At 44.6% G+C, this 23,999-nt stretch overlaps 1 protein-coding gene across 2 annotated transcripts in view; it reads right to left on the reverse strand.

Moving 5' to 3' along the window:
- Positions 1 to 23,999, reverse strand: part of vps50 (VPS50 EARP/GARPII complex subunit) — a 224,695-nt gene that overhangs the window by 142,069 nt on the left and 58,627 nt on the right. The gene's annotated exons all lie outside the window — the stretch shown is intronic.

Genomic DNA, 23,999 nt, shown 5'->3' on the forward strand with positions numbered 1-23,999 from the left:
TTTTTTCCATCTTGTTTCCATTTGTGTATTTTTATATGACATCGGTGACGGGGGTAACGATGTGTAATTGTTTAGTCATGCAACAGTAATAGTATTATCTCAGAATATATATTATATACATATATATATATACTATATATATATATATATATATACGTATATATATACATATATATATATGTATATATATATATATATATATATATATATATACATATATATATGTATATATATATATATATATATATGTATATATATATATATGTTGAGGGTCTGACCTCATGAGGAAATTACTATGCAGTGATTTTCTCCAAAATGACTGTGCTTAAATTGCTCTGAAAAGCAAATAACCACATCAGCGCCAAGAAACTTCATTTCCCATGATGCTTTGCACACGGAAGCATTGGGATGATGTCACCGCCTAATACCAGAAACACGTTCTGCGCATGTGCGGGAGGCCGTGGAGCTTTTCCCGCGAACTAAGACCATAAATCTTCAGCAGAGACAAAGAAACCTCGTTCTTTTGCCCAGGATACCTGGCGGTAAGGACACGCTTGTCGAACGCTCCGACAACTTGAGCACGCGGAAGCTCTAAATGCCCAAGTTGAGCCCACGGAACTGCTGGAAACTACACTCCAACTCCATCAGGACCTGACTGGGAACGAGCGGAGCTCCATCCAGCTCTCAGAGACGCTGTAAGTTGTCAAACTCAGCACAAAAGAAACTTCGTTCTCTTTGTGTCCAGCCCGTGGAGAAACACTCGTGGAGGTAAACAACGGAGAAAGCATCAAACCGACGGATGACGCCAAACTGCGGAGAAACACGGAGAACCGTCAAATCAAAACAGTGAGGGACGCTTCACTGTTCTGGTGATCAGAAAACTAATTTCTCTCTCTCTCCTTTTCTTCTCCCGTTTCCTCTATAGTCCAGAATAAGCAATAAAACCACGCTATTGCTTAAAAGGTAGCTTCGTGTCTTCCTCTTTCGTTCCCAAACACGTCCGTCAGGTCATTTTGAAAGAATAAACTGCTTATTTATCATTGTTTGAATATCTTTAAATGTTTCGGCCATGGCCAGGCTGATAAACTAAAAGATATTAACCGTGATTAATCTTTTGTGTTGTTTCATGATCCTTTGAAATGTTTTGAGTGAATTTGAGGTTAAGTTACTTATGATTCTAAGTGCCTTGGAAGTTAAAGTGAGAGTTGCCACTCACACTTTAGCCAGACAAAGGGGTCAGCCATCTTGCATACAGACTCCATTTTAGAAACACACACACATACATACACACAAAACACCTTGAACATTATTTTGAATATACATCCTTTTATTATATCACATGGTTATTATTCATTTATGCCACTGTTTATTCATTTGACAAATTGTTAATTAAACGTTATAAAATTCAGATTTTCGTCTCCAGTAGCTTTGTTGTGTCGAAGAGAAGTCTCTGCTCCGAGGATTCTATGAACTTCAAGAAAGACTGATAAGAGTTTTGGATTCAATTTTTCCCCGGATAAAGGGGAATGGTGCCCCGTATATCTAAGAATATCTTAATTAATTAATAAATCAGTAAATATTCCCATATTTACAGAATTTATTGAAGAATCCAAAAGTAAGTTAAAGCTTACGAATTGTTCGCTCCTAATAACCCCAACATTAATTGGTGCAGCCCGTGTGAGGCTTGGATACACAGAGATTTCTATCCGGCACAAACAAACAAATAAATCCAAAGAGCTTGAATTAAAAATAATCAGTTGTTCAGCCTTGAACCAGCAACAGAGTGGTGCTGATTTCGCTGAGCAGGAAGCTGCATCGAACTCTCACCAGTAACTCAGTGCTTCTTTAAAGGTGCAACGTGTAAATTAATTCTGGCTAACCTTTTAGGTTAAAATTCAGTTTTTCCTTAAAGGTGCAACGTGTAATTAATTCTGGCTAACCTTTTAGGTTAAAATTCAGTTCCTCATTAAAGGTGCAGTATGTAAGTGATTCTGACTAACCCTTTTAGGCTAAAATTAACTGCTAATTTAGCGACTTTAACTCACAGTGGCTATTGTAACTAACTGAAACCTTCACTCAAAGACTGATAACACCCTGTTTGCTAATATTCTGAAGGAATAACTAGCATATTTAACACTGCAAGTGTTGTAAGACGTTGCTACGGCAACGCACCAGCTTTTGCAACACTGAAAGGATTAGTATTTTAAGCGTCAGTCACGGCATTCCGTGCAATCTTAAAACGCTAAAACCTGTGCGCACAAAGGTTAATTTAGCGTTTTTCTGCTACAAAGCTAGCAGTTGCTGCCCAAAAGGTGCAGCTTGAGCTATCTGCAGAAGCTCTACTAGGCTATTTTTGGTTCGGTTGTTAAAATGGAGGGACAGAGTAGTGAACTGACCAACTCCCAGCAACCAGGTGGCGCTGCGGCCCACGACTATGAACCTGGCCTACTTTCTGGACAAACATTGTCCAAACTGGTCGCGGTTGCTCGAGAACCCGACTACCCTTCTAGGGATTTCACTGAAGAACAGCTTGACGCTGTAATTGATCAAATAGAAAACCCGGATGGTACAAAACCAATCCAGGTTCACTTAGCTAAGTTAGCCTTGATCCTCTATCAGAGAGAACTCCAACATGATCGAGAGATCATGAAGCTCCAGAGCATGCTAGCTGAAAGGCAGCAAAATGGAAGGCAGAAGGATGACGAGGAGGAAGACAGCACCGATTCTGGGGAAGATGGGGAGAAGACCCCGCCCCCCTCTGCTGATGACAACAGACAGTGGGAAGGGGGGAAACACCATGACTCTCTGGACGGACGCACGCCGCAGGGGAGAGATGAAGCTTATCTGTCCCAACCTGCGGCCCCGTTCCCTAAACACACTATAGGGCATTCAGGACCACCTAGGGGCCGAGGGCAGTTCGCCCTCGAACCCCAGGTTGGACCACCACCCTCATCTTCACAGCCTTCTGAATCAGTGAGAAGTCGACCAGCTGAGCGGCACCTCTATTTAGAACGCTCCCCCAGTCCACGAAGGGTGCAAGGTGCCGATTGGGGTTATGCACCCCAAGCTGCACCTCCACCATCTACCCATCCTAGCTACTCCGGTACTCGGCATGCCGATAACCAGCTGCGGGACAAAGAATCATACGCCAGTCCGTACCCGGACAAAGTGTATTACGCAGAAGCCCCAGTTGAAAGACGCAGGCTGCACTACGCAGACGTGCCCCGGGAGGAGGACCTCCCAAGACACCCACGTGACGTGCCAGCAGCCCGCCACAACATGCCGGACCCTGATTTGGGCCCCAGGAGTCAACATTGGGAGCCCAGAGCACACCAGCGATATCCAGCGCCCTCTGAGACAGACCGTGGGTCAGAGTCAGAGGATGACGCGCCGTACCGCGAGTCAGGGCTCCGTGTACGTCAAATTGAATCGCTAGCTAAAGACATAGAACGCTTTGATCCTAACACCAATTAATCCAACGTCGACGATTATCTCAGGGAGATAGAACATTGTATGCTTGATCTTCCAGCACCCTCTTCAAGGGAAAAGCTCAAGCTAATTTGGAAAACCACATCTAGAACGGTGCACGGTTTCATGGAAACTCTACCATCTGACATTCGAGATCGGTACTCCTCGCTCTGCCGAGCGTTGAGAGATGAATACGCCACGTATGCAGACTCTGCGTCAGCTACAATGGGGGCCTTCTCCATCAAACACTGGAGAAACGAACCCCCCAGAGAGTATTATCGCCGACTCAAAAGTGCTTATTTCCAAGGTCGAAACGGCCCTGGGCTCGAGGAAGACCCTGCCTTCAGATCCCTGTTCATTCACAACCTGCACGAGTGTGTTCGATCCGAAGTCTCAATGTATTGTCGGATGAAAAAACTGACAACTCAGGAGATTAGGAGATACGCTCAACAGGCTTGGGAAGCCGGCGGAAAGCCCCAAAAGCCTGACGCACATCACCGCGTCATGCACCTAGCTCCCGACGCCGAGCCGCGTTTGGAGCTTGAAGGCACAGAAGCTCCACCCACTAAGCCAAAATCTGCTAAACCTAGACCTGCTAAACCGCGAAAGCAGTCCCAATCTCCTCAACAGGGGAAGGGGGGTGCTTATTGGCCGCCTAGGTCTGGACAATCAGACAGGAAGTGGCCCAACCAAAACCAACGGCAGGCAGGTCGGAACAGTGGAAGGTTTAAGGAGCGTCGCCTACAAGTAGGTCCCGAACGCAAGTCCGCAGGTGAGTACTTGACCAAAGCCGACCTCCAGGAGATGTTTCAGCAGTTCCCAGCTAAACAGAAGGAACAGCTGAGATCTGCAGATGAGACCCCTGCACCAAAGTCTTCTTCTAAGAAGCCAGACCCGGAGCCAACGTCCGCATGACTAGGCGTGGCTCAAACCCCCAGCGTGGCCAGGACCTACCTAATCAGCTGGGGGAACAGTACTGGTAGATCACAGGAATCTCCTGAAATCTACCCCCCAGAGAAACCTGATACTAAATTTCTGAAGTTCCTTGGTGACTTAACAAACCATGATCATGCTCGCCGTTTGTACTGTAGCACCAACGTAGGTGGATGCATACAGGTTGATGCTCTGCTGGATACCGGCTCAGAAATCACCCTGATGTGCTCCACACTGTTCCATCGCGTGTCCGACACCATGCGGTCGCTCAGGAAACCAGTCCAGGTAGAACCTTGTGACCTGAAAATCACCAGCTACACCCAGACCCGGGAGTGTATCACTCACCGGGCGTGGCTGGACATCACCTTCCAAGACATGACTCTGGTTCACCCGTTTTATGTCTGCCAGCTAGACACTGAACCACTTCTCATTGGTCAGGACCTGCTTGAACGTCTAGCTCCCCTCATCGACTGCCAGAAGGGTCAACTGTGGGCCCAGGTGGACACACCTAAGCCCTGGAACCCGGATAGCAGCCGACCATCCTCCATTCTTGAAGTCAGCATAAGTGAGCCGCAAAACCGTTGTTCCAAGGTCATGCCCCTCCCTACGGCTCCCACAGACGATGACCGCCTGCAAAGGCACGAAACTGCTCCTGGAACTCCGCTCCGCACACATTCATCTTTTCTCTGCTCGCTGAAGAACGTCAGCCTGCAGCCATATGCACCACACATAGTTGGTGGTCTTACCATCAACTGTACCCATATCTCAGATGCTCGCCTTGCTCTTTGGTCAGAGAAGTCAGCCATCAGCCAGCAGACGTTTGAACACCTGCGTCAGAAGGACCCCCTTCTGGTCAGTGTGACACGTAGCCATCGGCTCTTGTCACCTACTTGGCCGCAGAGGCTCCTGAAAGCGCCAGAGGTCTGCTCCCTGACTATCCAGCTTGGAGCAAGACAGCTCACACATACATTCAGCGTCATACCACAGCTTGATCCACCTGCACTCATTGGAGCAGATCTGCTGGTTCGACTCGGTGCCCAGCTGGACACTTGCAATCAAGTCCTTTGGGCCCGTGCCACACCATCCTCTGAGCCTCGCTCAGAAGGCCCTGAACACTTGCTGTCCGGACAGACCATTCCACAGGCCTGCCGTGCAGTGGTTGAGGCCAGCACGGTTCTGCCCCCACTGGTCAAAGGAGTGCCTGTTCGTCTGACTCTGATGAAGCATCAGAAGCTGCCAGGCACCCAAGCCTTCTTCCAGCCATCACCACACTTCTTGGAGCTTAACTTAGCCGTCTGTGGCACGCCACCCTTGGAGCTGAACAATCGTTCTGCCTACTTGTTGGTCGAAAATCCGACCCGGAGTCCTATCCACATGCCGGCAGGAAAGCCCTTGGGCATGCTGATAGATAGCTCATTCCATGACTTCGAACTTTCAGTTCCCGTGATTGGACAACTTCCGTTGTTCTTGAACGACAGACAGGTTGGTGCAGACACATTCAGTACCTTCCCCTCACAAATGATTACCATCAAGCGGCATGAAGCCCTTCCTGAGGAACCCATTTGCAGTGCAACCTTAGATGCTGACGGTGGTCAGTGTCTAACGGTTTTTGCAATAAATACTCAACCCTCTGAGTCACCGGTTGAAAGCCCGGAACACCAGAGACCCTCCTCCTCTGAACCTTATGACGGCTTCGAGGCCGAAGTCAGCCAGCAGCTTGACAAAGCGGATGCGCTGGAGTCAGAGGAGCAGAGAGCAGCGCTTAGAAGCCTGTTGTATGAGTTTCAGTCCATCTTATCCAGGGACTCCCTGGACTGTGGACTCACAAACCTGCACACGGTTCGCATTCCGACGAACCCGAATGCCCCTCCTACTTTTGTACGTCAGTACAAGATTCCCCTCGCTGCTTATGAGTCGATCCAGGAGATCCTCGATCAGCTGAAGGAGAAAAACATCATCAGAGAGTGTAACTCCACTTACAACTCTCCCATCTGGCCGGTTCTGAAACCGACTGGGAAATGGCGTCTCACCATAGACTATCGTGTACTGAACAAACAAGTACCTCTCTCCAGGTGGCCTATGATCCATTTAGATCAGGAGCTAGCCAGAGTCAGAGATGCTCGTTTCTTCTCTACGGTTGACGTAGCCAACGGCTTCTGGACCATGAAGGTTGAGCCGGCGGACCAGTATAAACTGGCTTTCTCCTTTGGAAATCGCCAATATACTTGGAACTGCTGCCCCTTTAGCTACTCTAACTCACCTGCCGAGTTCAACATCTTCCTCCACAAAGCCATGTCAGATGCTGCTTCCAGAGGGAACCTCATATATGTCGATGACATCTTGATGAGGAGTCGAACCTTCGAGGAGCACCTGGCCGAACTCCGTCACGTGCTGCAACAGCTCGCTGACGCCGGAGCTAAATTGGCGATTCTCAAGGGACAGTGGTGTCGAACCAAAGTGGAGTATGTTGGACTGCTGGTTGGCCCTAATGGAGTCGAGCCCCAAGCGGGACGCATTAGAGCCATTCAGGACATCAAAGCCCCAGCTAATCTGACTGAACTCAGGAGCTTCCTCGGAGTCTGCAACTACTCCAGGCAGTTCATTGAGGAGTATGCTGAAACAGCGAGGCCCCTCACTGAGCTGCTTCGGAACAACACACCTTTCATGTGGGACAGACCCCAGGAACTCTCCTTCCAGTTCCTAAAACAGAAGTTGGCGTCCGCACCCTGTCTGGCTTACCCAGACAAGGATAAAGAGTTCTACATAGAGGCGACTTTCTCCTCTCACTGCCTGAGCGCTGCTTTGAAGCAGAAACACGACCAGGACATGAGAGTTGTGGCATACGCCAGCAAGCCTCTGAGCAAGGTGGAACTCCAGTTCTCAGACTGTGAGAGAGCCCTCCTCTCTACAGTCTGGGCTGTCGAACACTTTCGTAGTTACATCGGTGCACAGAAAGTGATCATTGAAACGTGTCATCAGCCTGTCACCTTCCTAAACAGCCAGCGTCTGCGCGAAGGAAGAGTGTCAAACAGCCGCATTGCGACGTGGATGATGGTGCTCCAAGGATACAACATTGAGGTCAAGTATGGTCAGAACACCAAGCTAGCGCTAGGACAAGGGCTAGCAGGCTGCCAGCACTGTGACTCTGACTCCGTCATGGGCCCCCTGGACACACCTGCCGCAGTCTACCCAACCGCATCCTATCATCGCTACTTTGATGAGAATGTTTGCCAAGGGCTTCCGAAAGTTTACACTGATGGATGCGCCTACCTTCACGAAGGCCAGCTCCGTGCCGGGGTTGGAGTCGTTTGGGTGGACTGTGACACTAAGCAACCAAATCACTACCGGTTGGGCCAAAAGTCTAGTCAGTACGCCGAAATTGCTGCAGTGTTGATAACCCTCCAGCAGGCGGCAGCCTTGGACATCACTCAAATCGTCCTTTGCTCTGATTCAAACTACGCTAGACACAGCTTCATTTCTCACTTCCCCATGTGGAAGGAGAACCACATGAAAAACGCCAGGAACAGAGATGTGAAACACTCGGAGTTATTCCTAGCGTGTGATCTGCTCACCACTGCGAAAGGCATAATGGTCTACTGGAAAAAGGTCAAAGGTCACTCCAGGACCATAGGTCCGGAGAAAGATGGCAATGACGAAGCTGACCGCCTTGCTAAGCTCGGTGCTGACCAGGGAACCTGTTGGGAATTCAAAGACGAGTGGCTTCCACCCAAGGCCGTTCACGAGGTCTGCGCGATTACTCGTCGCCATGCTAAACAGGCAGACGAACCTCAGACCGTTGAGGTACCCGTGTTTCTAGGCAGACAACCACAGGACGCGGACCTAGTCACTATGCAGGAACAAGATCCTGACCTGAAGCTCATCCGCGAGCTTCTCCAAAAGGGCCCGATACCTGAACAACCATCACCACCTATGGGCGCAAGCAGAGATTTGGTAAACCTGCATCGTCAACTCGCGCATCTGAAACTACAAAACGATTTGTTAGTTTACATGCGTGACGACCACAGCCCGCCGCGCTGGGTTGTTCCACTCGACCACAGAGGAGTGATGCTTGCCTACGCCCACGACACTCCGGTTGGAGGTCACCGCGGAGCAAAAGCTACCCTCGCGTCACTGACAGAAGTAGCATATTGGCCATCGATGTCCAAGGATGTACACAGCTATGTCCAAGGCTGCCTCATCTGTGCCCAGTTTCAACCCTCCCAGCCGCTTGCTAGAGCACCACTGCAACGCAGGGGAATAACCTTCCCTTGGTCCCACCTGCAGATCGACTGGGTTGGACCGGTTCCCAAATCGGCAAGAGGAAACAAATATATGCTAACTGTAACTTGCAGTTTCACGAAGTGGGTGGAGTGCCTTCCAGCGCCAAACGATACAGCCGTCACAACCGCTGTACTGCTGATTAACCACGTTTTCAGTCGATGGGGACTTCCACTCTGCATTGACTCTGACCGAGGAACTCATTTCACATCCAGTGTAATGACGTCCCTGTTTGAACTTCTGGGAGTGGAAGTGAGATTCCACCTCCCCTATCACCCACAGTCATCCGGACAGGTCGAACGGATGAACCGCACGGTCGTCTCTATGCTCAAAAAGTATGTCTGCTCCACTGGGAAGAACTGGGACGTCAAGCTCCCTCTGGTCCTGATGGCCATACGGTCTACTCCCCAGCGATCCACGGGGGTTACGCCCTTTGAGATGATGACCGGCAGACTGATGACTCTACCACTGCACCTCCTGTATCACCCAGAGGATGTCAGTGTTGCCACTGCTTATACCGCTCATCAGTATGTGGCAGACTTGAAAACACACCTCAGAGCTACGTTCGCGCACGCTCAGAAGAAACTGGAGACCAACGTAGAAGGCGCTAAAGCCTACTACGACCAAAAGACAACCAGCCGCGAATACGAGGTGGGTGACAAAGTATTCTACTTTCGGTTCGCCCAACCGGCACGCAAAGCTAAGAAGTTCCTGCCCTGCTGGTCAGGACCATTTGAGATCGTGGCAAAACTCTCTCCAGTTGCATACAGGTTACGCATCACCAAAGCGAGACAGGAGCCTGTTTACAAATGGGTGCATGCAAACCAAATCAAACCCTACGTCAAACCATCCCCGCGGGTACAGAGACCAGACTCCCCGCAGGAGGTAGACGTAGTCTCTACATAGTTCTATGCATGGAAATGGAAAAGGCGGAAAGTGCACATTTAACCCACTAACATGTACTAACTGACAAAGAACCAGCCCCCCCCCCCCCCCCCCCCACGCCGTCACTTTCACTAACCAAGAGAAACTCCTCCTAGACCTCTAACAGGATGTACCTACTAAAACCTTACAGGGTGCTCTGGTACCTACGCTATGCTCTGATTAAGGAATCTCTACGTGCAATCAAGACTTTGTCTGAAACCGTACATCAGGATATTGTGTACACACGAGTGGTGAGAGATTTGATGCAGGACCTGCTCAGGGAAGTAAGTTCCATGCTGGACAGCTTGGTTGAAAGTCGTCTTTCCCCGTACTTACCCCTCTACTGTGCACCTTTCACAAATCCACCTAGCGTACAGCCTAGGCAGTGCAATTCCCATTCATGTTGATGCAGAAAAATTAGAACTCGGTTTCCTGTTACGTTCCCATGATTGTGACACCTCACATCTATAGGTTTAAGTCGATGCTGGACATTGGTATTTGAAAGGACGGTAGGCATTTCCACTTTGAACTAGAAACCTGGCACTCCATCATCTCAACCTCGAACAGCATGACTCAGAGATTGAGATCATGGACGCTTTCCAGGGTTATAACTTTGCCTTCGATTTAGAAATTGACCAACAATTACTGATTGAAGGAACCAAATTTGTTAAGTTCACACAAACCCCGCGTGAACTTACTTTGACGCCCAAGACGCTACATTGACACAGATTATACAACCTTAATCTGCACATTGGTCGCCCTGGGGATGAGATGGCTCATCACGGCCGTGATTGCTTATTCCGCCTACAGGCGTGTTAAGAAACTCCAAGATAAGATGCACTTGCTCACCTACGGTGTGCCTCGTGACCGCGTTCGGGAAGACTCCAGCGTGAATGTACCACACCTGTCTAAAGGGGGTGAGCAACAGTTTCTTTATTATTTTGTAACCCTAAGAGTAGTTCTCACTTTAGTCTACCTCACATTTTATCTGAGTGTTGCATTATGTCACATTCTTTATAAGCTACACACTGAATGTATGACCTAAGAATGTATTTTATGAGACCTCAAGGTTGCTATGAATTTTCTTGGATGTTATATGTTTTTATTTTTTTTGGGTTCTCTGTATTTTTGTTTCGTACTTGGTCACATATTAACTAGTGGTTATGTGCCGGCCCAGCTCAGTCTGTCAATGACTCTGTCTGACGCACCAGCACATTGTAGTACCTCTTAGTTTTATGGTCCTTGTTTTAGCCCAAAGACTGTCCTGATCCACCCTTTGGACCAAAAAGGTGGGAATCTTGGGACCACATAGGTCAATGCGCGTTTGCAAACTATGGACCTCGTACATCACCGCGTGCTCCATAAACTGAACTGTATGGCCGGCGGTGAGATGCCTTTGTGTCCCCTCGTGGAGTTAACCGCCCACCGACCTTCCTCCTTCTACACTACTACCTCTCGCATGGACGACATCATCATTGCGTACCACCTGCGTGAGTGGCTTCTTCTCGTTATGCGCGTTGGGGACTATCCCATTTCCTATCCTCTTTTGTTTTGTGCCTGACCAGGATCCAAGACAAAGACAAAGACCAAAGGCGCCAGGATCCAAGACAAAGACCAAAGACAAAGGCGTCCAAGGAGACCAACGTCCTAAGGGACAAACCCACCTGTGCTTCCGACAATCAAGTCGACCTACGTTCATGAGGAACAAACCCATCTGTGCTTCCGACGATCGAGCTTTGGGCGCGATCCCCGAAACCAAAAGGGGGAATGTTGAGGGTCTGACATCATGAGGAAATTACTATGCAGTGATTTTCTCCAAAATGACTGTGCTTAAATTGCTCTGAAAAGCAAATAACCACATCAGCGCCAAGAAACTTCATTTCCCATGATGCTTTGCACACGGAAGCATTGGGATGATGTCACCGCCTAATACCAGAAACACGTTCTGCGCATGTGCGGGAGGCCGTGGAGCTTTTCCCGCGAACTAAGACCATAAATCTTCAGCAGAGACAAAGAAACCTCGTTCTTTTGCCCAGGATACCTGGCGGTAAGGACACGCTTGTCGAACGCTCCGACAACTTGAGCACGCGGAAGCTCTAAATGCCCAAGTTGAGCCCACGGAACTGCTGGAAACTACACTCCAACTCCATCAGGACCTGACTGGGAACGAGCGGAGCTCCATCCAGCTCTCAGAGACGCTGTAAGTTGTCAAACTCAGCACAAAAGAAACTTCGTTCTCTTTGTGTCCAGCCCGTGGAGAAACACTCGTGGAGGTAAACAACGAAGAAAGCATCAAACCGACGGATGACGCCAAACTGCGGAGAAACACGGAGAACCGTCAAATCAAAACAGTGAGGGACGCTTCACTGTTCTGGTGATCAGAAAACTCATTTCTCTCTCTCTCCTTTTCTTCTCCCGTTTCCTCTATAGTCCAGAATAAGCAATAAAACCGCGCTATTGCTTAAAAGGTAGCTTCGTGTCTTCCTCTTTCGTTCCCAAACACGTCCGTCAGGTCATTTTGAAAGAATAAACTGCTTATTTATCATTGTTTGAATATCTTTAAATGTTTCGGCCATGGCCAGGCTGATAAACTAAAAGATATTAACCGTGATTAATCTTTTGTGTTGTTTCATGATCCTTTGAAATGTTTTGAGTGAATTTGAGGTTAAGTTACTTATGATTCTAAGTGCCTTGGAAGTTAAAGTGCAAGTTGCCACTCACACTTTAGCCAGACAAAGGGGTCAGCCATCTTGCATACAGACTCCATTTTAGAAACACACACACATACATACACACAAAACACCTTGAACATTATTTTGAATATACATCCTTTTATTATATCACATGGTTATTATTCATTTATGCCACTGTTTATTCATTTGACAAATTGTTAATTAAACGTTATAAAATTCAGATTATCGTCTCCAGTAGCTTTGTTGTGTCGAAGAGCAGTCTCTGCTCCGAAGATTCTATGAACTTCAAGAAAGACTGATAAGAGTTTTGGATTCAATTTTTCCCCGGTTAAAGGGGAATGGTGCCCCGTATATCTAAGAATATCTTAATTAATTAATAAATCAGTAAATATTCCCATATTTACAGAATTTATTGAAGAATCCAAAAGTAAGTTAAAGCTTACGAATTGTTCGCTCCTAATAACCCCAACATATATATATATATATATATATATATATATATATATATATATATATATATACACATACATATATATACACATACATGTGTGTGTACATATATATATATATATACATACATGTATATATATATATATATATATATATATATATATACACACATACATATATATATACACATATGTATGTGTATATACATATATACATATATAATATATATATAACTTGATGTGGTCCTGTTGGCTTCATCAGAACGTGATCTTCAGCATTCGCTGGAGCGGTTCGCAGCTGAGTGTGAAGCAGCTGGGATGAGAATCAGTTCCTCTAAAACTGAGACCATGGTCTTGATTCGGAAAATGGTAGAATGCCTTCTCTGGATCAGGGATGAGGGCCTGCCCTAAGTGGAGGAGTTTAAGTATCTCGGGGTCTTGTTCACGAGTGAGGGAAAACTGGAGCGTGAGATCGATAGGCGGGTTGGTGCTGCATCTGCAGTGATGCGGGCGTTGTACCGGTCTGTCGTGGTGAAGAGAGAGCTGAGTCAGAAGGTGAAGCTCTCGATTTACCGGTCGATCTACGTTCCTACCCTCACCTATGGTCATGAGCTTTGGGTAGTGACCGAAAGAACGAGATCGCGGATACAAGCGGCCGAAATGAGTGTTCTCCGAAGAGTGGCTGGGCTCTCGCTTAGAGATAGGGTGAGAAGCTTGGTCATTCGGGAGGGGCTCAGAGTAGACCCATTGCTCCTCCACATCGAGAGGAGCCAGTTGAGGTGGCTCGAGCATCGGATCAGGATGCCTCCTGGACGTGTCCCTGGTGAGGTTTTCCGGGCACGTCCAATCGGGAGGAGACCTAAAGGTAGACCCAGGACACGGTGGAGGGACTATGTCTCTCACCTGGCCAGGGAACTCCTTGGGATTCCTCCGGAGGAGCTGGCCCAAGTGGCTGGGGAGAAGGAAGTCTGGGCCTCTTGCCTTAGGCTACTGCCCCCGCGACCCGACTCCGGATAAGCGGATGAAAATGAATGGAGCTATACAGGTGCTGGCCAGTAAATTAGAATATCATCAAAAGGTTGAAAATATTTCAGTAATTCCATTCAAAACGTGAAACTTGTACATTATATTCATGCAATGCACACAGACCAATGTATTTCCGATGTTTATTACGTTTAATTTTGATATTTATAGGTGACAACCAATGAAAACATCAAATCTGGTATCTCAGAAAATTAGAATATTCTAAAGGCCAATGAAAAAATGTTTGTTTCTCTAATGTTGGCCAACTGAAAAGAATGAACATGAAAAGAATGTGCATGTATAGCACTCAATACTTAGTCGGGGCTCCTTTTGCCTCAATAACTGCAGTAATGCGGCGTGGCATGGACTCGATCAGTCTGTGGCACTGCTCAGGTGTTATGAGAGCCCAGGTTGCTCTGATAGTCGTCTTCAGCTCCTCTGCATTGTTGGGTCTAGCGTATTGCATCCTCCGCTTCACAATACCCCATAGATTTTCTATGGGGTTAAGGTCAGGCGAGTTTGCTGGCCAATCAAGGACAGGGATACCATGGTCCTTGAACCAGGTGCTGGTGGTTTTGGCACTGTGTGCAGGTGCCAAGTCCTGTTGAAAGGTGAAGTCTGCATCCCCATAAAGTTGGTCAGCAGCAGGAAGCATGAAGTGCTCTAAAACTTCCTGGTAGACGGCTGCATTGACCCTGGACCTCAGGAAACAGAGTGGGCCAACACCGGCAGATGACATGGCACCCCACACCATCACTGACGGTGGAAACTTTACACTGGACCTCATGCAACGTGGATTCTGTGCTTCTCCGCTCTTCCTCCAGACTCTGGGTCCTTGATTTCCAAAGGAAATGCAGAACTTGCTTTCATCAGAAAACATAACTTTGGACCACTCAGCATCAGTCCAGTCCTTTTTGTCCTTGGCCCAGGCGAGACGCTTCTTGCGCTGTTTCATGTTCAAGAGTGGCTTGACACACGGAATGCGACACCTGAATCCCATGTCTTTCATGAGTCTCCTCGTGGTGGTTCTTGAAGCGCTGACTCCAGCTGCAGTCCACTCTTTGTGGATCTCCCCCACATTTTTGAATGGGTTTGTCGTCACAATTCTCTGCAGGGTGCGGTTATCCCTAGAGCTTGTACACTTTTTTCTACCACATTTTTTCCGTCCCTTCGCCTGTCTGTTAATGTGCTTGGACACAGAGCTCTGCGAACAGCCAGCTTCTTTAGCAATCACCTTTTGTGTCTTGCCCTCCTTGTGCAAGGTGTCAATGATTGTCTTTTGGACAGCTGTTAAGTCAGAAGTCTTCCCCATGATTGTGGTGCCTTCAAAACAAGACTGAGGGACCTTTTAAAGGCCTTTGCAGGTGTTTTGAGTAAATCAGCTGATTAGAGTGGCAGCAGGTGTCTTCTATATTCAGCCTTTTCAGAATATTCTAATTTTTTGAGATACCAAATTTGGAGTTTTCATTAGTTGTCACTTATGAATATCAAATTTAAATGTAATGAACATTGGAAATACATTGGTCTGTGTGCATTGCATGAATATAATGTACAAGTTTCACGTTTTGAATGGAATTACTGAAATATTTTCAACCTTTTGATGATATTCTAATTTACTGGCCAGCACCTGTATATATATATATATATATATATATATATATATATATATATATATATATATATATATATATATATATATATATATATATTTGTTTATTTATTTATATGTATAAATATATATATTGGCAAATATCAGCCATGACAGCGATACTAACATTGGATATTGAATCAGCCAAAATGTTTCATATCTGTGACTTTCCAGGTAACTACTGTCGCCGTAGAAATGATCGTCATTCAGGGTTCTGATCTGGTGCTGCATGGGTGTATCATTAAACCTGTATAAAGTTAAAGTAGCCTTGGGCAAATGGCAAAGGTCAGCAAAGTTGCAACTGATCTACATTCCCATTTGGGATTTCATAGGCAGGATTCCAGGACATAGCTGTGGTAGGAATTGATATCCAGAGGTCATACCTCTTTCCTCTTTTCCTGTTGTTACCTTTGCTCTGAAGTGGACTGGGCCAGTTTGGAGAGAGAAGAAACATCAGGAAGAAGGGCTTATGTTCTTGTGTGTGCAGCTGTGTTGAATTTTCTTCATCTTCTCAGTGAGGAGGTTAAGCAATCCCACAGCACACCAACCGTTTCCAGAAACTTTTGTTTTATTAAAACCAGAATAAGACCTTAAACTACTCTCTGAATACAGACTAATATGCTTACATATGCAAATGAAAAACCCTGCCACCATGCAGCAGGAAGGCTATGGTTTAAATCCTGGCTGAGTGGAGTTTGCATTCCTCTAAGTGAGTTAGTTTACTTTGAGTATTTGGGCTTCCTACCACAGTCCAGTAGAATTTCTTGCATACTATAAATGTCAATATATACAGTTTGGCCACAACTCATAGACAGAGCTCGGTCGTGAGGCAGGATTTACAGAATTTACCAAATGGAGCACCGTCCGCGATTGGCACGACACAAGGATGGTCTGGCCAAAGTCATACGGCCACAGTCTTTATTAAAAGTGTGGATCACTCATTTAATTAACACATCTGCAGTGGTCTCTAGTAGAAATTAATGCCTTGTAAGTTGTTCTCTAGGGAAACAAAGCTCCAGTGTACCAGTTTCAAGGAGTAGAAGTGAGCCACATCAGAGTTGAGATTCAGATAACAGGATCCAAAGTCTAATTTCCAGATATTTGGACATCTTACCTCTCTTACGACTTTATTGCTGACTTGCAACAATGTAACATTGTGCAGCAAGATGAATTCTCGCGAGATTTGGAGTTTTCCAAACTCAGGAGAATCCATCTTGTACTGCTCTAGTTCAAACCGTCCAACCTCCAGCCCAAAATAGGCCTATCCAATCGTGTGTCAGCACTGTGCTATAGGGTGGGACTTAGTTTTGATAATAGTATCAAGCGCCCAGCTATGCAAAACAAACATGGCCTTGCCGGTTGACTCTGCGGTGTCCATAGCCAAAAATGGTCACGGTCGGAGGTCTTCAATTTGTTAAAACGTACACTACAGGTCAAAACTTTTAGAAAAGCCCCATTTTTCCAGTTTTTTATTGGAAATGATGCAGTTTTATGTCACATTGCACTCTGAAATGAAACCATTGTACAAATAAGCAACTGGAGTTAAAAAAGAAATAATGGAATCAATTTACAGACCAAAATGTATTCTAAACATTTGACTCATCAAACTAGCCACCTTTGGCAGATATAGCAGCTGAACACACTCGTGGCATTCTTTCTACAATAGAAATCAAATATTCTTCAGAAAGTTCTTCCCACATCTGTTGCAGAAGTTCCCATAAATGTGTCACACTTGTAGGTTGCTTTGCTTTCACTCTTCTGTCCAGTTCAACCCAAACCAGCTCGATGGGGTTTAAGTCTGGAGACTGTTCTGGCCACTCCATGTCAACAAGCATACCATCGTGTTCTTTTTTCCTGAGGTAGTTCTGGCATAGCTTGGACTTATGTTTTGCTTCATTATCTTGCTGAAGGATGAACCCCTGACCAACTAGGCGCATACCAGAGGGTAGTGCAAGGCGCTGGAGAATGCTGTGTTAGCCGATTTGGTTCAGGGTGCTTCTCACTCTGTACAAGTCACCGACCCTGGATCCAGCAAAACAGCCGCAGACCATCACACTTCCTCCTCCATGTTTGACAGTTGATGCCACAGACTGTGGAAACATCCATTCACCTACCGACAGCGTACAAAGATCCTGCATGACGAACCAGAGATTTGATATTTGGATTCATCCATCCATATTACCTTCTTCAAGTCTTCAGTGGTTCAATGGCAGTGTTTCATGGCCCAGGCAAGCCTCTTTCTCCTATTCTGACGTCTTAGCAGTGGCTTTCTTGCTGTAACTCGTCCTGTCAAACCTGCAGCTCGAAGCCTTCTCTTTACAGTTGAAACTGAGACTTGCTTACTACGACCACTGTTCAACTTTGCTTGAAGCTGTTGTCCTGTGAGTGGCTTATCACGCAAGCTGTTAACTCAGAAACTTGTCCTCTGATGCAATTGTGGCTTTGGGTCTGCCAGACCGCTTCCTGTCAGAGTTTGCCCCAGTTTCTGAGTGCCTTTTTGATGGTGAAGGAAACTGTACTCACAGAAACCTTGACTTTCTTTGCAATTTCTCTGTAGAAAGACCTATATTATTAAGTTTTATGATGGTCTGTCTCTCTTCCATTGTTAATTGCCTTTTTCTCGCCATTTTTGTAGCAACACACTATTGTTTGCAGTACAGTATTGTTCAACTGATGCTCACGAGGGTATGGTACCACAGTATGTTCCAACACTGCTTTTATGCACAGACGGGGGTGTAAGTAATCCAGAAAAGTTTGAACACCTGTGGGAATTGGTAGCAGAGCAGCTGTGTTCCCAGAAAAAGGCCTTTTTGGATAATTCTGAAATGTACTGTATTTTCCGGACTATAAGCCGCTACTTTTTTCCCACGCTTTGAACCATGCGGCTTATAATGAGGTAAGGCTTTACTGAAGATTTTCCTTCACCTGCCAGGGGGCGCTTTAGCAGAAAGCAAAACAGGTGGAAGTCAAAAGTGGAAATCGAAGAAAGTGCTCATTTTAATTTAGCACATGCAAGCAGCCGGCACAACGAAGATTTTTTTTCAAATCCATACCCGCTGATCATGGTAACTACATGTATGAGTTCTGGCTGTGAAGCAAACAGAACTAGAAAAAATTTCATTTCTTGCAGAAATGCTGTTTGAATGCTGGATAGCTGCTGAAACTGTAAGCTGAAGCGGATGAACAGCTGAACTGAAGCTGAAACTAAGCAAAACTGTCAAAATGAGCTAAATGTATTGAAAGATGTGGAAGCAAAAAGCACCAACAACCAAGTAAAGCACAAAAAGTAAGTGAATAATAGAGAAAAATAATCCTAAACAGCAGAAAACTGAAATCTGTGAACATTGTATAAAAATCATTTCAATCGGACTTACGGTTTTCTCAGGACAAAGCCAGAAATGGAGCAAAGGAGGGTCATTGCTCCTATCTTTGCCCATTATAATTTTTGTGATTTTTTCTGCAAATCTCAAGTCGTACCTCAGCTTCTACCTGTGATTTTAGAAAAACTGTAATAGATATCAAAAATATTTTTCAACCAGTACAGTGATCCCTCGCTACTTCGCGGTTCGTTTATCGCGGATTCACGACTTCGCGGATTTTTTCTTTGGAGCCTAATTCAAGGGAAATTCGCCGATTCGCGTTATTTTTCACCGATTCGCAGTATTTTTCTATGCAAAATATCAAGAAATTCCTGGTTTTTTTTTTCATCAATTTCTTCATAAAATGTACATTGAGGGTGGTTTGTTAACAGTACTATGTAAAGGGAGGGTTTTAAAAGTCTGAATACTGTACGTACCTGTTAAATAAATACTGTAAATATGGTGTCCCTACTTCACAGATTTTCACCTATCGCGGCCAGGTCTGGAACGCATCTACCGCGATAAACGAGGGATCACTGTAATAGCTGAAAGTCTTGTGAGTTTGTTGAAACTTGAATGAAGTCTCTAGGTTAAAGTTACCCTATAAGAGTAAGAGTTCAAATAATTGATAGGATTTAGCTGAAAATTGAGCAATCCCATTCATTTCAATGGGACCAAAAATCGCTGAAAAAGCTGAATATCTCAAAAAGTATAAAATGTGTTAATACCAAAAGTCATTGCCGGCATAAGCTGAAAGAGCTGAACGTTTTGATACCAAAATTGTGTAAATAGTTGAAGAATTGTGGAAGTTGTTAAATGCCAAAAAACATACAAAAGCAGAATAATAAACTAACCAATGTAACAGAATAAAAGGACTGTTTCCACATGTCATTATCCCCCTCTCCTCTGACACAGTCTGCATGAGATATGGCCTCAAGGTCTCATGCATTTGCTATAAACTGCTTTCTTTCCAGCTCAAGAGAAGAATGAAGAATGGACTCTCTCCTTTTAACAAATCAAAGAACTCTATTTTTAATAAAGCTAATCAAACAAAGTGTTAGTCAATAATAAGATGTGACCCATCTGTGAAATCAAAATATTAATTACTTTATTATAATCCTATAGAATATAACAAGTAATATGTCTTTAAATGTTTCCACTAGGACTGATCTCACCAAGCCGATCGGTTTGATGTATCATATGTGTGAGTGTGTACTTCCATTTAGCCAGAAGATGATTGAACTCCTGGATCTCTGGGAGTTGGAGCCCCCTCCATCTCTTACACATCTTTGGGGGGCAGATCTGTGGTCCCTCACACTCTCTATTGGACGCTCCTATAGAGAAATCTTACATATACACTCTTAACCCGAATTAGTTGACTTTACTCGCAAATTGCGAGGAAACCCGTTGCCTTATACCACTTTAGTTTTTACACAAGCTAAAACTAAATATTTTTAGTTTAACTAACATGGAATGTTAAGTTTTTACACAAGCTGAATCTAAATATTTTTAGTTTAACGAACATGGAATGTTAAGTTTTTACACAAGCTGAAACTAAATATTTTTAGTTAAACTCACATGGAATCTTAAGTTTTTACACAAGCTGAAACTAAATATTTTTAGTTTAATTGACATAGAATGTTAAGTTTTTACACAAGCTGAAACTAAATATTTTAGCTTAATTAACATAGAATGTTAAGTTTTTACACAAGCTGAAACTAAATTTTTTTAGTTAAACTCACATGGAATCTTAATTTTTTACACAAGCTGAAACTAAACATTTTTAGTTTAATTAACATAGAATGTTAAGTTTTTACACAAGCTGAAATTAAATAGGTTTAGTTTAATTAATATAGTTTAATTAACATAACGTCGTTGGGGCGACGGTGGCACAGGAGTTAAGTGCTCGCCCGGTAATCGGAAGGTTGCAGGTTTGAGCCCCGCTCAGTTTGTCGCTGTCGTTGTGTCCTTGGGCAAGTCACTTAACCCACATTGCCTGCTGGTGGTGGTCGGAGGGACCGGTGGCGCCAGTGCTCGGCAGTCTCGCCTCTGTCAGTGCGCCCCAGGGCAGCTGTGGCTACATTGTAGCTCATCCCCACCAGTGTGTGAATGTGTGTGTGAATGGGTCAAGGACTGATTGTGTTGTAAAGCACCTTGAGGGGTTCCAGGACTCTAGAAGGCGCTATATCAAATACAGGCCATTTACAATTTACCATTCTATCCATCAAACCATTCATCCACACATTGCACAATATGAACATATGTTAATCTATCAGTTTCAGATATCAGCAAATGTTACTGAATTCACAGTTTAGCTAATTGTGGAAATGTAACTATTAATGCATTCTTACTCAAATGCCAGGTGTTTAAACATTTCAGCTGTGTAGTTTTTAAACAATGTTCAGATATTTCAGTTTTCCACTGTTTAGCATTTTTCTCTCCATTTGTCACATACGTTTTGAGCTTTATTACACTTTTTGGTGATTTTTGCTTCTAAATACATTCAGCTCATTTTGACAATTTAGCTTAGTTTCAGCTTCACTTCAGCTATTCAGCAGCTTCAGCAATCAGTTTCTGAATTCAGCATATGCTGCTCATTTCACAGTTAACCTAAATGTAAAAATTAAAAAGTTAAACTAGTCCTACTCAAATAACAAGTGTTTAGATGTTTTTGCGGTCCAGATTTTTAAACAATGTTCACAGATTTCAGTTTTCTGCTGTTTTGGATTTTTTTCTCCGTTCTTCACTTACTTTTTGTGCTTTATTCATTTTTTTGGTGCTTTTTGCTTCTAAATCTTTCAAAACATTCTGCTCATTTTGACAGTTTTGCTTACTTTCAGCTTCAGTTCAGCTATTAAGCAGATTCAGCTTACAGTTTAAGCTATCCAGCATTCAAACGGCATTTCTGCAAGAAATGCTATTTATTTAGTTGGACTTGAATTACTTAAACTGAAAAAAATAACTGGAAAATATGGGTCGTTCTAAAACTTTTGTATTATTTTTTAAAGTAATAAGAAGCCTAAATTGTCATTATTAAACGTCAAAATGAAACCCTGAAAGACATGTATGTCACGACCAGAAAATACATCATTTCAACTTTCTTTTTGGACGCATTTTTCAACCATGACGGAACGTCTCAGTTTGGTGCTGTTTCAACGGCCGTTTAATGACCGAAAGTTTGCCGAGTCGCTTTAGCAGGTTCGTATGACATAACTGTGTGACTTAAAACACCCTTCAGGGTTTCCTCCGCTACCGTTTCTCGTCAGTATCAGCAGAGGGGAGGCCCGCGGTTCCTTTAGCTGCCGAGCGTTGTCCATGTCAGCAGAGAAGGTGGGGCCAGGGAGGCTTAGCCTGGTTGGTGACCAAGTAAAGCTTATGCGCATATTCTTCTCGCAAAACTGGCAGAAATCACCTGAAGACATGGTAATTGCCACGTGAGTGAATGAATGAAGCTTGAGCGAGTTGTTATTTTCCAGGCGCACATGGTATACGTCATTTGAGTTGTTACTGTGACTGGCTAAAGACAAAATATGGTAGCCAGTGCAAACCGGGCACTACCTTGCGCTTCCTCCAATCAGCTCAAAATCTTCTACCAGATGGTCCTCCCTCTTTCAGATAGTTTCCGCTGCAGAGATTCTCAAAATGTGTAGACTCAACATGGGGCAGGGCTACACAAAAAGATCTGGCTGCTAACAGGTTAGCAACGTTGATGTTTATCTCCACAAATAACACCCAGAGGACTTCTGCTGTGTGGTGGAGTTGCTAACGCTAACGGTTAGCTTCTACTAGCCAAGACATTCTCTGCTGTTTCCTGGACACTAAACCAACAACAGCCTTCCCTGTCGTGAGTCAAGATGGGTGAATGCATGAATGTTAAGTGACAGTGTGATGTAGATCAGTCAGTATTATCTAATCCTAAAGTTTCATCGTCTATTTTCTATCAGAAGCTAATGCAGGAGATAGGTGTAGGACACTGTTTTCATGTTCAGCCTGCGTGAAAAACTCAGAGTGACCCGTTAGAATGCGAAAATAATCATTAAAAAGTATTTCTTCAGTGTTCCACACCTTTAAAATTGGCTGTAAGTGCTAAAATAAAAAACCAAAAGGAAAAGCATAAAATGTGCAGCTCTGTCAGCTTAAAAATTGGGCTCAGCTTCCATGAGCCCTACTCATCACTCCGGCTCGCTGCTGCCGCTGTCGGGGAAAATCCTAGATGTCTAAAATAGTCAACACAACAGATCCCGGGTCAGTCAGGAGTATTGCAAACAACCATAGATTTGACAGTCACCTGATCTCATTAATAGAAATTGCTATTTTGTTCAGAAAACAATAGATCATTCAACCCTATTAGGCGTGGTGTCTCCATGCCTTCGTTTTGCAGCGAGCACAGATGTACAGTGTTAATTTTGACAAGAAATTTTATTTCAGTTTTAGTCTTTTGACTAAAATTCTGTTTTATTTTCACCAGGGGAAACTGCGGATGTGTACACACACAACGAGTAGGCAAGGCAAGGCAGCTTTATTTATTTAGCACATTTCATACACAGAGGCAATTCAACGTGCTTTCCCTTAGCAAAATACTTTTCAGATCGTCACATCTACTGCTTTTACTCTCAGCCGCGGCCATTTTCTCTCTTCAGACATAACTTTACCGGCATAAACATCAGTATATGATGTCTGGTTAGCGGTAGCTTGTACAAACAGCGGCCGGCTCCGGACTCTTTCTGGTCTAGTCCCGCCTGTTCCATTTGCTGATTGGCTCTTTTTCCCCCGTCTCCCACCTTTTCTATTTTCTGACTGGATTTTCGTTTCTGTCCATTTTCGTTATCATCTCTCATTCGTCAATGAAAATGTCGGTCCATATTCGTCATTATTTAGTCTTAATTGGTGTATGTTTTAGTTTTGTTTTAGCGTGCAAACATTCATTCACGAAAAAACAAAATAACGAAAACTAACACTGTCATACACCATTACCTCATCAGTTCCAGCAGTTTACCCACACAAGCTTCCCACCTTAAAGGAGTGTTTTAGAGTTATTGTGTAAAAATAGGAATAACTTTATGCTTCATATTCAGTCCTGTTAGCCTACGCGTTATTACGTGCATCTTCATCTACAGCAGGAATCCGTCTCCAGCCTGCTTAGAAGAAGAAGAAGAAGAAGAAAAGATCTTTTCTATAGCGCCTCTCAAGATAAAAATCACAAGGCGCTTCACAAAAAAACTCT

This window comes from Nothobranchius furzeri, chromosome 11, assembly GCF_043380555.1.
Source record: "Nothobranchius furzeri strain GRZ-AD chromosome 11, NfurGRZ-RIMD1, whole genome shotgun sequence".
NCBI classification, from domain to species: Eukaryota; Metazoa; Chordata; class Actinopteri; order Cyprinodontiformes; family Nothobranchiidae; genus Nothobranchius; species Nothobranchius furzeri.